Source organism: Pipistrellus hanaki (assembly GCF_964339955.1).
Source record: "Pipistrellus hanaki genome assembly, chromosome: 6".
NCBI classification, from domain to species: domain Eukaryota; kingdom Metazoa; phylum Chordata; class Mammalia; order Chiroptera; family Vespertilionidae; genus Pipistrellus; species Pipistrellus hanaki.
Window position 1 is genome coordinate 78,685,970 of NC_140508.1, and position 12,344 is coordinate 78,698,313.

Below are 12,344 nucleotides of genomic sequence, written 5' to 3' on the forward strand. Positions count from 1 at the left end.
ATTTTTTTAATTAATAAATGCTTTTTGGAAACTGTATATGTCATTCATTGTTGATTCCAGATGTATCCCAAGGCTGGTTCTACTTGCATTTTCAATAAAAGCACAACTGCATACTAAAATATGAATACTTTGCACGTAGGATGCTAACCATTTCGTGCTTGAGAGCCATATATACATATATTAGGTTTATATTCTTCTGGATAATTATCATCCTGCAGCCAATATATTAAGTTGAGAGACTAAAAAAGCTTCCCAAGAAATTACATTTGGTTCCACTGACATTGTTTGTACTTATTTATGTGTTATGTACTTACCATGCTATTTAAACATGTTTTATTCAATCCTAGGTTAGTGGATCACAACTTTTTTTTTTTTTTTTTTAGTTGCAAGAATTGACTATTGTAATTTGAGAAATCTAAAAGAAGGGCCTCCATTTTTATTTGCTTCTCACACTCCGAGATGTGGAGTAGGGAGGACAAAAGTAGAGATCCAGTCCCTCCTTCTGGAGTATTTCAGAGTCAGAGTTAGAAACAGTATTTCTTTGGGATTTCATCAATCAATATTTACAAGATTTCCATGAAACGGTTAGAACTGAGATGCCATGCTGAACAAGTCAAATGTGGCTGAAATTCACCCGGGGACGAATGTTGCAGGTATTAAATTATCCATGGGCTCCAGTCAAGCAATTCAATACTCAATCTGCTCAAAGCCCAAGGAAATAAAAATCACATAAGGAATTCCGGTTTGAAAGAATATTTTCTTTTTAATTTCTGACGTACAATGGCAGGCCATCCGACATCATGTCACATCAGCTTAATTCCCTGGCTGCAGCAGACCTGTTGTGCCTTATCAGCAGGGGAAACGTACAAAGAGATTCTTGTCCTCAATCAGATTTCTCTGGTATCAGTCTGGACAGCAAGCAGTCAATCCCAATTGAGCAGGCAGATGGAGACAGAGCAGATTAATAAGTGGATCCTCTTTATCTGGAGAGCTGGCAGGCATCATGGTTCGCCAGGCACCTGAGTTATATTTTTAAATAGGTCAGCACATCGAGCGTTTACAAAGGGGAAATGGAGTTAGCTGGGAGATTGGCACCAGTGAGGAACACGATGTGGGAGGTGGAGCTCCAGGTGTGCTTTGATGGAGTCTGAAGGTTTGGGACAGTGGAGGATAGGAAATAAAGGCCTGCTGTTTCTGTATTACCATCTTATTAATAAAAAAAGAATGTATCATGGAAATATATCTGGGTAATGTCTATAAACCTGATCAGACATTTAGTTTCTAAATGTTCCTAAATATATCATTCTTGACTTTCCACAACCATCATCAGGGTAAAATCAAAGGGTTTTGTTTGTTTGTTTGCTTTGCTATGCACCTTATAAGGCATAGAGTACTCTGGAAGCTACACAGGGAGTAGAGGAATTGGACCTAAACAGAGACAATATGTAAGCTAACATACAAATAACAAGTTATAATGACCCCCAAGATATTCAAATAATGCTCCTTTGAAAACCAACCTTTTTTATATCATAGTCAACAATGTGATCAAGAGCTTACAGTTTGAGTACTAACCCGTATCAACCAGGAAGTTTTAGTCTCTAAAAGAAATAAGAGAAACAACCTTGGGACCATATCTTCCACAGCCTGGATTGCCAGTGATGGAATTATAGTGAGGTCCAAGGTCAGTTCTTAAAGTGCAATAACTTATAGTATTCTATTTCCAAATTTTAACCTTGTCTTACCAAAGAAGTCCAAGGAGCATAATAAGAGTTCATTATTTAGCTGCTAGTTTGTGTGTGAATGAGTACTGTCTAATTAAAATGAATAAATAAATAAATAAATAAATAATCCAAATTTTTGAAATGATACCATTTGTCTGCGACTCCTTTATATCTTTTGGTGGTAAGGGAGGATTCTTGGGATTGTGCCACATTACCCAGATTGAACAAGGCAAGATTGAGTGATTCACACTCACAGGGTTTGCCTGAACACTTGATTTGACAGCTGGAAGTCAAACTCCATTTGCTTGCGTTGTTTCCAAAGATAGATAAAATGATTATCTGAAAAGAATAATTTGGGATCTCTAGGGAAAATAGCGTATTGATTGAGATGAAGGGTTCAAGGCTAAAGGACCAAATTTCTCCTAAACTGAGACTCAGGAAAATTAAGTAGCAAGGGAACACTGTAGTAATAATAAATTCTTTATTTGGAAAAGTTTTTAAAGTCTCCCAGAGTTCTTGAATCCTCTGATCTTGGTGCCTTAAATTGAGTTAGTGATTAAATGATGATCAGATATGACAGTACAGTGTGGTGGGAGCTTCCTCTGTAACTTCTGTGTGGGAACAATCATGTTCTTTCCTTGGAAGTCAGAGGAATGAGTTTTGATATTACATATCTAAGCCACATTGGGAAATAAAAGTAAAATGACAAAATTGTGGACTTTCTTTCATGTCATTTGTGAAAGCAAATAAAATGGAGAAAGTGCAAACAGTCTTGGCACCGACAGTGGAGGGAATCCTCTAACTCAGAAAGGAGAAGGACCACGGGGAGAAGGCAGTTGCTATGGAGCCGTCAACTTAGATCAGTGAGATACCATAGAACTGGGGTGGGCAGTGGGCCTAGAGAGAATCTTGACAAATTGGTCTGGGGAAGCTTAGAAGGATCACTAGACTTAGAAGGGTCTCAAATACATCCACTTCAGATTAGAAACTTATGCAGCTTTATGGTTTGTCAGTTCTCCTTATGCCAAACACAAAACCTTTCCTGTGTTTTTGATTCTTATAACCTACTCCTTCTTCTCTCAAACTCCATCGCACAAGCATACTGGTAAAAATGCTAGCCAAATGGGTCTTCCAAAGGAAAAAAAAAAGGTGAAAGGTGATCAACCTTAAACAACCTTAACCTTCTATAGACCAATAAAGGATTGACTATATCTCTGGGAAAAAAAAATCCTATTCTAACTTCTGGTGTGAACATAGCTAGAGATATAAGATAAGAAAAATAGCCATAAATCTTTTAAAGGAATATAATAAAAATAAAATAAAATTTAGAAGTAAAAATGAGATTCCCATGGTAACATAACACTTTTCATTACTTGCAGTCTCAATTTTTAAATGTAATTTAGTGTTTCAGACATATAGTTGGCCCCATAATAAGATAAAATGATGACTAAGACATTATATGCGTCAATAAGAAATTTCAAATTTTATTTGGGAAGAAAATATTTATAACAATGGTGTATTAAATATTAATGTCTTGGTGTAGGCCTCTTCAGGTTCCTCTTGTTTTGGACTCTCTGTGCTTCCTGGACTTGTAAGTCTATTTTTTCACCAGATAGGGGAAGCTTTTTGTCATTATTTCTTCAAATAAGCTTTCAATATCTTATTTACTCTCTTCTCTTTCTAAAGTGAATATTGGTATGCTTGAAGTTGTCCCAGAGGCTCCTTACACTATCTCCAAATTTTAGGGTTCTTCTTTTCTTTTGCTCTTCTGATTGAGTGGTTTTTGCTTCCTCATATACCAAATTATTTACTTGATTCTTTGACTCCTCTACTCCACTGTTGAACCCCTGTAAATTATTATTTCAGTTAGTGTATGCTTAATTTCTGACTGGTCTTTTTTAGTTCTTCAAAATGCTCACTAAGATCCTTGAAAGTCTTATTAAGTTCATTGAATCTCTCATTAAGATCTTTGAGCAAGTTTGTAATCATTGCTTTAAACTCTGTATCCAGTAGTTTGCTTGCTTCCATTTTATTTAGTTCATTTTCTGGAGATTTCTTCTTCTTCTTCTTCTTCTTCTTCTTCTTCTTCTTCTTCTTCTTCTTCTTCTTTTTTTTTTTTTTTGTGTGTGTGTGTGTGTGAGAGAGAGAGAGAGAGATAGATAGAGAGAGAGAGAGAGAGAGAGAGAGAGAGAGAGAGAGAGAGAGAAAGAGAGAGAGATGTTTCTTTGTCTCCAAATTTTGCCTGCTTCCCTGCATTTGTTTCTTTGTATTCAGTAGCACTGCTATGTCTCCTAGAATTGGTAGAGTGGCCTTGTGTAATATGTATCCTAAAGGACCCATTGGATCACCTAAGCTGGGCACTCTAAATGTACCAATGTGTGGGCTGTGTACACTGTCTTATTGTAGTTGAGCCCTGATTGCTATTGGCATCACTAAGAATTTACTTCCATGCCAATTGGTTGTGAGGACCAGCTGTGTCTATAGTGGAAAAGCTACTGTGCAAAAGATACCCCTATAGAGCATGACTTGCTTCAGTGGGACTTTGATACTCATAGAGTCTGTCCACAATCCACATCATAATTAAAATGCCAAGGGTTAAAGACAAAGAGATAATCACAAATGACCTTCAAGTTGCACTCTCCACTTTCCCTAACTATTTTACTACCACTCACAATCAACTGGATGATTGAATGGCCATCAAGGAGCAGCAGATGTGTTTATAGGAGCTATTATTAAAATTAAAATTGCAAAAAAAGTTGCATTCAAGGAACAAGAAAGATTCATGATGACATCAGAATCAGCTCTCTTATATGAAAATAGGCAGAAACCAAATTATGAAGGCAATCCAGAGGTTCTACCTCTATTTTATTTCTAATTAGAAACTGGGCCAGCCTCCTTTTCTCACTAACTATAGGTCTTCATTTTCTTCCCAACATAGAATCCATTTCATTATTTTTCTTTTATTTTCTCTTGATAAATGATTATATTTTACTCCAACTTGGTTGGCAGAAGGGCCAGAATTAAATGTTCATTTGTTTAACTAACAGAGTGTGGTCATTTTATTCCCAAGGGAGCAGAAGGAGGCAAAAGGTCTAAAATGGCATCATTTATGAACACAATCAATTCATTATCTTTTTTCATAAGGTTCACATATGTACACATTAATCATCATGGCATTGCACTGGGCAGGAAGTTCTTACCTAAGCAAGTTCTACTCCACAATATATCTTTAGTGTTTAATGGCCTTTGCAACTTAGAATTTATTGTGTACTCACTCATCTGTTGTTTTATGAGCCAGTCTTTATCTTTGTGATGAACTGATTAGGCAACTAGTTTTGAGTTAAATTCATAGGCAAGTCAACACTCCATCCATATCTAGCTAAAGAGTTTGACCCATTATGGTCTCATCTCTTCTCTATTGTATACAGTGTCAGAGATAGGAAAGTCTTCTGGAAGAACTTAAGGCTGCTTAATAAATTAAGCAGTTGAAAAACTCTAGATGCTAACTCAAAATAACAAATTATTAAGGTAATATCTTGGTGTCTATCTTCCATATATGAAGGGTTATCTATGTTAAAGTAAAAATTCAAGTCTATATCTATATTGCTCCAGAAAAAAAAAGATATTAGTCCTATGAAAAAGAACAAGGATGAAAATAAGAAACAACTTTCTCAGCATGCAAAATGAAACAAAATAAGTGAGGGAACATTGTGATTTTTGTCAACAAAATAATTCCAGAGGAATCTAGATGAAGATCTGTCAGGGACATTGAAGTGAATTACACATCTGTGTGAGATTGGCCTTGATGTCCTCTCCAGTGAGAATCCATGATATTAAGTGTTATTTTATATCTAATAGTCTTAACCACATACTAACCAATCAATTTGGTCAAGTGACCTGCTTAATTTTCTTCCTCCTTCTTTCATCTTTTCTCTTCTATTCCCTTTTCTCCTCTTATTTTCCATTTGTGTTCATTAATTTTGTTTAGTTCAATTTAAGCCTTTTAATGATGGTTATTTATCTCTGATACATAAGCATAGTCACAGATGCAAATGTTACACAAATCAAAAAAGAAAAATCAGACCTAACTTGGGTACCAAAGGATACCTTTATTCCTTTCTATGTTAAGTGACCTACCGTGGTTAGTGTGATACCACTGTTCTTTTTTTTTTTTTTTTTTTTTTTAATATATTTTATTGATTTTGTACAGAGAGGAAGGGAGAGAGATAGAGAGTTAGAAACATCGATGAGAGAGAGTCATCGATCTGCTGCCTCTTGCACACCCCTTACTGGGGATGTGCCCGCAACCAACGTACATGCCCCTGACCGGAATTGAACCTGGGACCCTTCTGTCCGCAGACCGACGCTCTATCCACTGAGCCAAACCGGTTTCGGCTACCACTGTTCTTATATTATCAAAATCCATAACAGTTCATCTCATTTTTCTTAAATAAGACATTAAAAGTTGTGGGTTTTTAAAAATAATTTTAGAAGGAAGTTGACACTTTTAGATGATGTATGTTTAGTAAATAGGATCCAAGAAAATAAAAGTCAAGGGCATTTTCAATTCATCCTAAACCATACACCAATTTTAGCTTTAAAGCCCACCTAGAGAAGATTGTAGAATCTTTTCAAAGTCTTTTAAAAAATGTATTGGCTAAACAATATCCCCTATTTCCTTGATTTAATCCAATTTGGGTTTCCTTCAATATGCAAAATAGTTTGTTTCTTATTAAGATTTCTCTTTTATTTGTAGAGTTACCTTTACTTCTCTCTATTAAATTAGAACTCTATCTCTTCCCCAACACTGTTTTGTGTAAGATTCTTAAAGATGTATGCTGCTTTCTGCTGAGTTCTTACTCAAAAGTATTTCTATACAAAATTGGGCTGAATTTTTCATATGATGAAGCACACACTGCCCTTCTCAGATTGATGCACATCATCATCATCTACTATCTGAGGAACAAGCTAAAGAAAAAGTAGGACCATCATCATTAATAGACCCTGAATCATGGCTAGGATTAGAAATCAGAAGTTCTCACCACAAATAATAATAGCGAGATGAACAGCAACTTCATCACTCACTAGTCACCTAACAGGTTGCCCTCCAATATCATCTTTATTTTATAGCACTATATTTCTTACCTCTGGGGATCTTTGTGAAATGGATAGGATGATGGGCTGAACTGTGATGGATAGAACCATGTTGATTGCTTGCTTTTCAAGACAGGACTCTCTGAATGTTAAACTCACTCTGTGGTGGACAGACTTTAAGGTGGCTCTATGACCCCAATTTTCTGGTATTTATATTCTTGTATAATCTTCTCCTCTTGATTATGGATGGAACCTGTGACTTTTTCTAACCAGTAGAATGTGAGATATCACTCACACTATTACATTATGTTATATTTACACTGTCATGTTAGTGGACTTGTTCTTGCTCTCCTACTAGCCTAAAGAAGCAGGCTGCTATTTGGTGAACTGCCATGGAGAAGGCCACATGTCAGGGAACTGGAGAGTTGAGAGTAGCCTCTAGGTGACAGCTAGCAAGAAGCTGGAGCTCTCAATTCTATAAAGCTGATAGAGGAGGCAGTTAGAGTGGCATGCACAGAACAAGAATAAAAGGTTAGGTATAGAATATAACCTGGGCAGAAAGTCCCAGTTGACAGCAATTGGCAAGACTAGAGAAAACAACTGTTAGAGGATAGGATTTTGACCCCAGGGTGACCTTTCCCCAATAGCATGTAATGCAATTTAGAAAAAGAATAAGGGGGCCAGAGAATGGCTTCTTATGATCCCCGTACAAGCCCTTTCATGACCACTCCCTTAAACATTAAGCCCTGATGTGGGCAATAAGGTTCTGACCCACATCAAATAATCTTAGGAATAAAGCCTCAGTTCTGTTGACCACAGAGATGGAATTTTGGTCAAAATTTTGGTCAAATTATAGATTATATCTAGGCCTCATTTGTTTTGAAACATGCCAAAAGAAACAAACAAACAAACACAAACAAAAACACAACAGTAAAACAGATGAAACGATGTCATGGATCATATAAGAACCAGATGCACTGGTTAATGAATGACCCCCTACTTTAGCACCAACCAATTTGCAGAAACCACAGTCCTGAAATACATACTCAAAACCTGATGAATATTCTATTAAGATCCTCCCCTGTAACCTCCCCTAACATCTCAACCTTTAAAAAACAGATAAAACCCCTTAATAGGAAAGACCCAGTGCATGATTTCTTTTTCTCTCTGGAGCATGCCCACACCTTTCCTGCTCTTCTTTCCTTTGGTGTATATCTTTGCTTTCTTTCTCCTGTGTTCCAAGGATCCTACTTTTGCCTCTTTTAATTTCTTTCTGAATCCACGCAGCCCAGCTGGCTCACTTCTGCCTCTGACTTTCTAACTAAACTTTTTGCATTAGAGCTCCTGGCTCTGAATTATTTCTTAGCCAAACGAAAGAACTGAGGTGTGACATTCACCACAGGTAACACAACCACAAGGAAATGGATTCTGAAGTATCTGAGTTAGTTTGAAAATTGATTTTCCCCAGTTAAGCCAACAGATGATAACGCAGTCAGGCCAAAAGATACCTTGATTGTAACTTTGTGAAACCAAAGCAAGGGACCCAGCAAAATCATGCCCAGACTTCTAACTCATAAAGACTGTTAGATAAGTGTGTGCTATTTTAAAATTATGTGTGTAAAAATTTTTACTCAACATATAAAATGAATATACCCTCTTTGTGGAATGTTGAATATAATAACAAAATTTTCCTAATAATTTTGATGAAAGAACCATGATTCAGAACTATGAGGTTTTCCATGTGCAAAATGCCCTGACTCCTGTACTTTCTCACATTTAACATTCACCAGCAGGAAATCCTTCTTCATACTGTGTATCAGGTGAGACTTTCTGTCAAGTTCAGTTCTTCTGACATTTACTAGTCCAGATTTCCACCTAATTGAACCCACTCAAGTCAATCTGCCAGTTAAAATGCCCCACTTCTCTACAAATCACTCAAGGTATGTAGGCACCAGACAAAAGCATGCTGAATTTGAACCTCAAAAGAATGAACAAATACTTTCATATTTTAATGTCTGACCTATACATTTCTCTTCAGTTTCTTTGACCAACCTTGATAACACAATCCTCAAAAATACTATCTAATCTGGAACTTTTAGGATCCATTTGAGGACCATAGTATTTCCCAAATACCACAATAAAAGCAATTGTTCTCTTATATTGCACACTAGAAGCCCAGCACATGAAATCATGCAGGTAGGGTCCCTTGGGACTAGCCTTCTGCAATCAGGGCCATCTTCTACCTGTTCTCAGGTCCTCAGGCTGAACACCACCTCCACTGCCAGGCTGTCAGGCCATTGTGATCTCCAGCTCATCCCCAGATGCTCAGGGGCTCAGAACTGCAGAAAGTGGGTGCCGGTGACTTCACCTCCATGCCCGTGTGCTGGGCTGGCTGCTGATGAAACATGCTGCCCACTCAGGGTTGCTCATGTGGGCGCTGCTGCCACCACTGCTCCTGCTGCAGTGGGGACCTGCTGCTGCTGAGGCTTGAGGCACTGACAGAAGCTGCGGGATGATCCCGCGATCTCCCCATCCCGGAGTGAGCATCATCCAGATAATATAATAGCACATTCCATCAGTGGCTGGCCAGGTATACACACATGAAGATAAAGTCACTGCTGCCTGCTTTTTCACAGGCCTGAGCCTCCAAGCAGTTGGGGTTGAGCTGGCGATCCCAACAGCTTGTCAGCCAGCCTGGTCCTCCCACCACCCACCCTGATCCCCCTGTTCACCATTGCTGATCCATTGGAGCCTGTGGGCCAGGGGCAGGTACCAAGAGGTCAGCCATTCAGCCTGCTCGCCAGTCTCCAGTCCCATCCCACCCTGTTGGTGGGACAGGGTGGGGAGGGACTGAGGGGTGTTCAATGTACCTCATGATGACCCTTCATTTGGTCATCACGGTTGTCACAGACACTGGCTTTATATATACATATAGGCAGGCATAGTTTGTGCAGACCTATCTATCTAACAGGTAAAGATGAAGTTTTAACTTCTTTGATTCCCCATAGTTAATACTTGATGAAATAAATACCTTCTAGCCATCAGTTAAAAATCAAGGAAAAATCTGATACTTATTAGTTTAAAGCGGTTCATTTATTTTCCACTATTGTGTAGAAAGGCATTATTGCAAATACTCAAAGTTCCCAATGCTAAATGTGGAAAATGACTTCCCAAGTAAAGGTAGTGAAGAGAATATTTTAAGGAGATAGGACCAGGTCCCCAGGAGGCCAATAAGGTTTTGTTGCCTCAGCGTCATGATTCAGTGTTTATCAGTGAGATCATTTGAGTAACAAATGCGAGAGAACAGCTGCAAGTTTGCATGGGGTGGAGGTAAATTTAGGTGCAAAAGGAAGCTAATTGCCTTAGTGTGTGCCAAACTTTTCAGGTGCTAACAAGATCCTGCTCAAGGACCCTGGGGGAGCTGGAAGGGGAACCTGGAATGCACTTGAACTCAGCTATTGACTCACATAGTAAAATCAGTCATTAAAAAAAAAAAAAGTCCTTGATGGAGGTTGAGGATAAGAAAGGTTACTATATCAAATGCCAACTCATATAGATAAAATAAAACTTGCCTTAATTAATATATCTTAAGTATTTCAGGGGAAATGTAGATTAAGTCTAAATCAAATGTTTTGACCAAGGTGGGTACTTAGAACAAGATTTAGAGTTTCTAAAATCTTTGCTCATGTCAAGAGAGTGATAAACATGCTGAACACAATTTATACAGTATTTTGAGAAAATATGGTTCTAAAATCAGAAATAAAGTTATTTCAGTTCTTTACTGTGACTTTGCATAATTCATGTATGTATTTAATTCTGTGTGTGTGTGTGTGTGTGTGTGTGTATGTGTTTAAACTTTCTGGATAAATCAGGTTAAAAGTACTCAGTGCTCAATGTCATATAATTAACAGTTAGTTAAAGTTTATCTTATAATGTTCTAAAATGATAAAGAGAAAATGCAAAGTGGTAAAAAAAAAAAATCAACTAGTTTTTGTTTTTTGGTTTTTTTTTCCTTTTTTTTTTTTTTTGAATTCTAACCCGAGGATAGCTTCCCATTGATTTTTAGAGAGTGAAAGAGAAGGGGAAAGACAGAGAGAAACATCGATATGAGAGAAACACATTGGTTGGTTGCTTACTGCACACTCCCTGTCCAGGACTCAGGCCGGGGAGGAGCCTGCAACATGCCCTTGACTGGAATTGAACCCTGGATGCTTTGGTCGACAGGCCAACACTCTATGCACTGAGCCAAACTGGCTAGGATTCAATTAGTTTTCAATTAGATAGTCCTCTCAGTGCCATGGAAAACAATAAATTATTTTTATTATTCTTTAAATTTCTTTATTGATTAAGATATCACATATTTGTCCTTATCCCCCCCATTTCCATCCCAAACCCCTCCCCAGCCCCTTGTTGTCCATGACTACTGGTAAGGTTTATATGCATGCATACAAGTCCTTTGGTTGCAATAACTTATTTTTAAAAGTGATTAAATTGTTTGATAGTATCTGCCACCTGATCCTATTGGTTATTTGATGAAGGGACTATCTTTATGGATATACCTACCTGTGCTATCACAGGTGAGGCCCGATCATAAGACAGATTTCCAACTATAGGATCTTAAAAAATCTACTTACCTACTATCATTTCTAGATTTAAGACTGGACCATTTTCAAATAATAACACATATAGGTTATTATTCTGTAATTTCTCTCCCACACTAATGACCCATCACCATTTCCATCAGTTCTTCACTCTTAATTTATTCCAAGATTTTCAGTCAGGGCTAGAGGGCAATTATGAGGCTGACCTTTTAAAGTGCTAACATCTTACCCTGATTTCCTACTACACAAAGCCTTAACTGGTACTTCTGGAGCAGGTAAAACACTTTCTAGAATTTTTCTAAAATTGTCCACTCCCTAAATCAATTTGCTAAGTTTCCTTTTCTACTTTGGCCAAATGCTATGTATTACAAGGAGTCTTCCAAGTTTCCCTCACTGCTTTTGTTGTGTAGTGTTCTGTTTACATTTAAAGTAATATATCCTTATGGGAAAGTGGGTGTTGGCGACTTCTCTATGCACATGTGCCGGGCCAGCCGCTGATGGAACATGCTGCCCCCTCAGGGCTGCTCATGCAAGTGCCGCCACGACCAGTGCTATTGCTACTGCTTCAGGGGCTTGAGGCACTGATGGAAGCTGTGGGGTGCACCCAAAACCTACCCATCCCAGCGTGAGCAGCCCCAAGTGGGCAGTGCGTTCTATCAGGCGGTCAGCCCAGCGCACGTGCATGAAGGTGAAGTCTTTGGTGGCTTCTTTCCCACAGGCCTGCGCCCCCAAGCAGCCGGGGATGAGCTGGTGATCCCAACTGCCTGACAGCCAGTCTGGTCCTCCCGCCACCCACCCTGATTCCTCCATTCACCATCTCTGATCCATTGAAGCCTGTGGGCCGGGGTCAGGAACCAAGAGGTTAGCTGTTCAGCCTGCTTGCCAGTTCTCAGTCCTACCCCACCCTGCTCATGGAACAGAGCGGGGG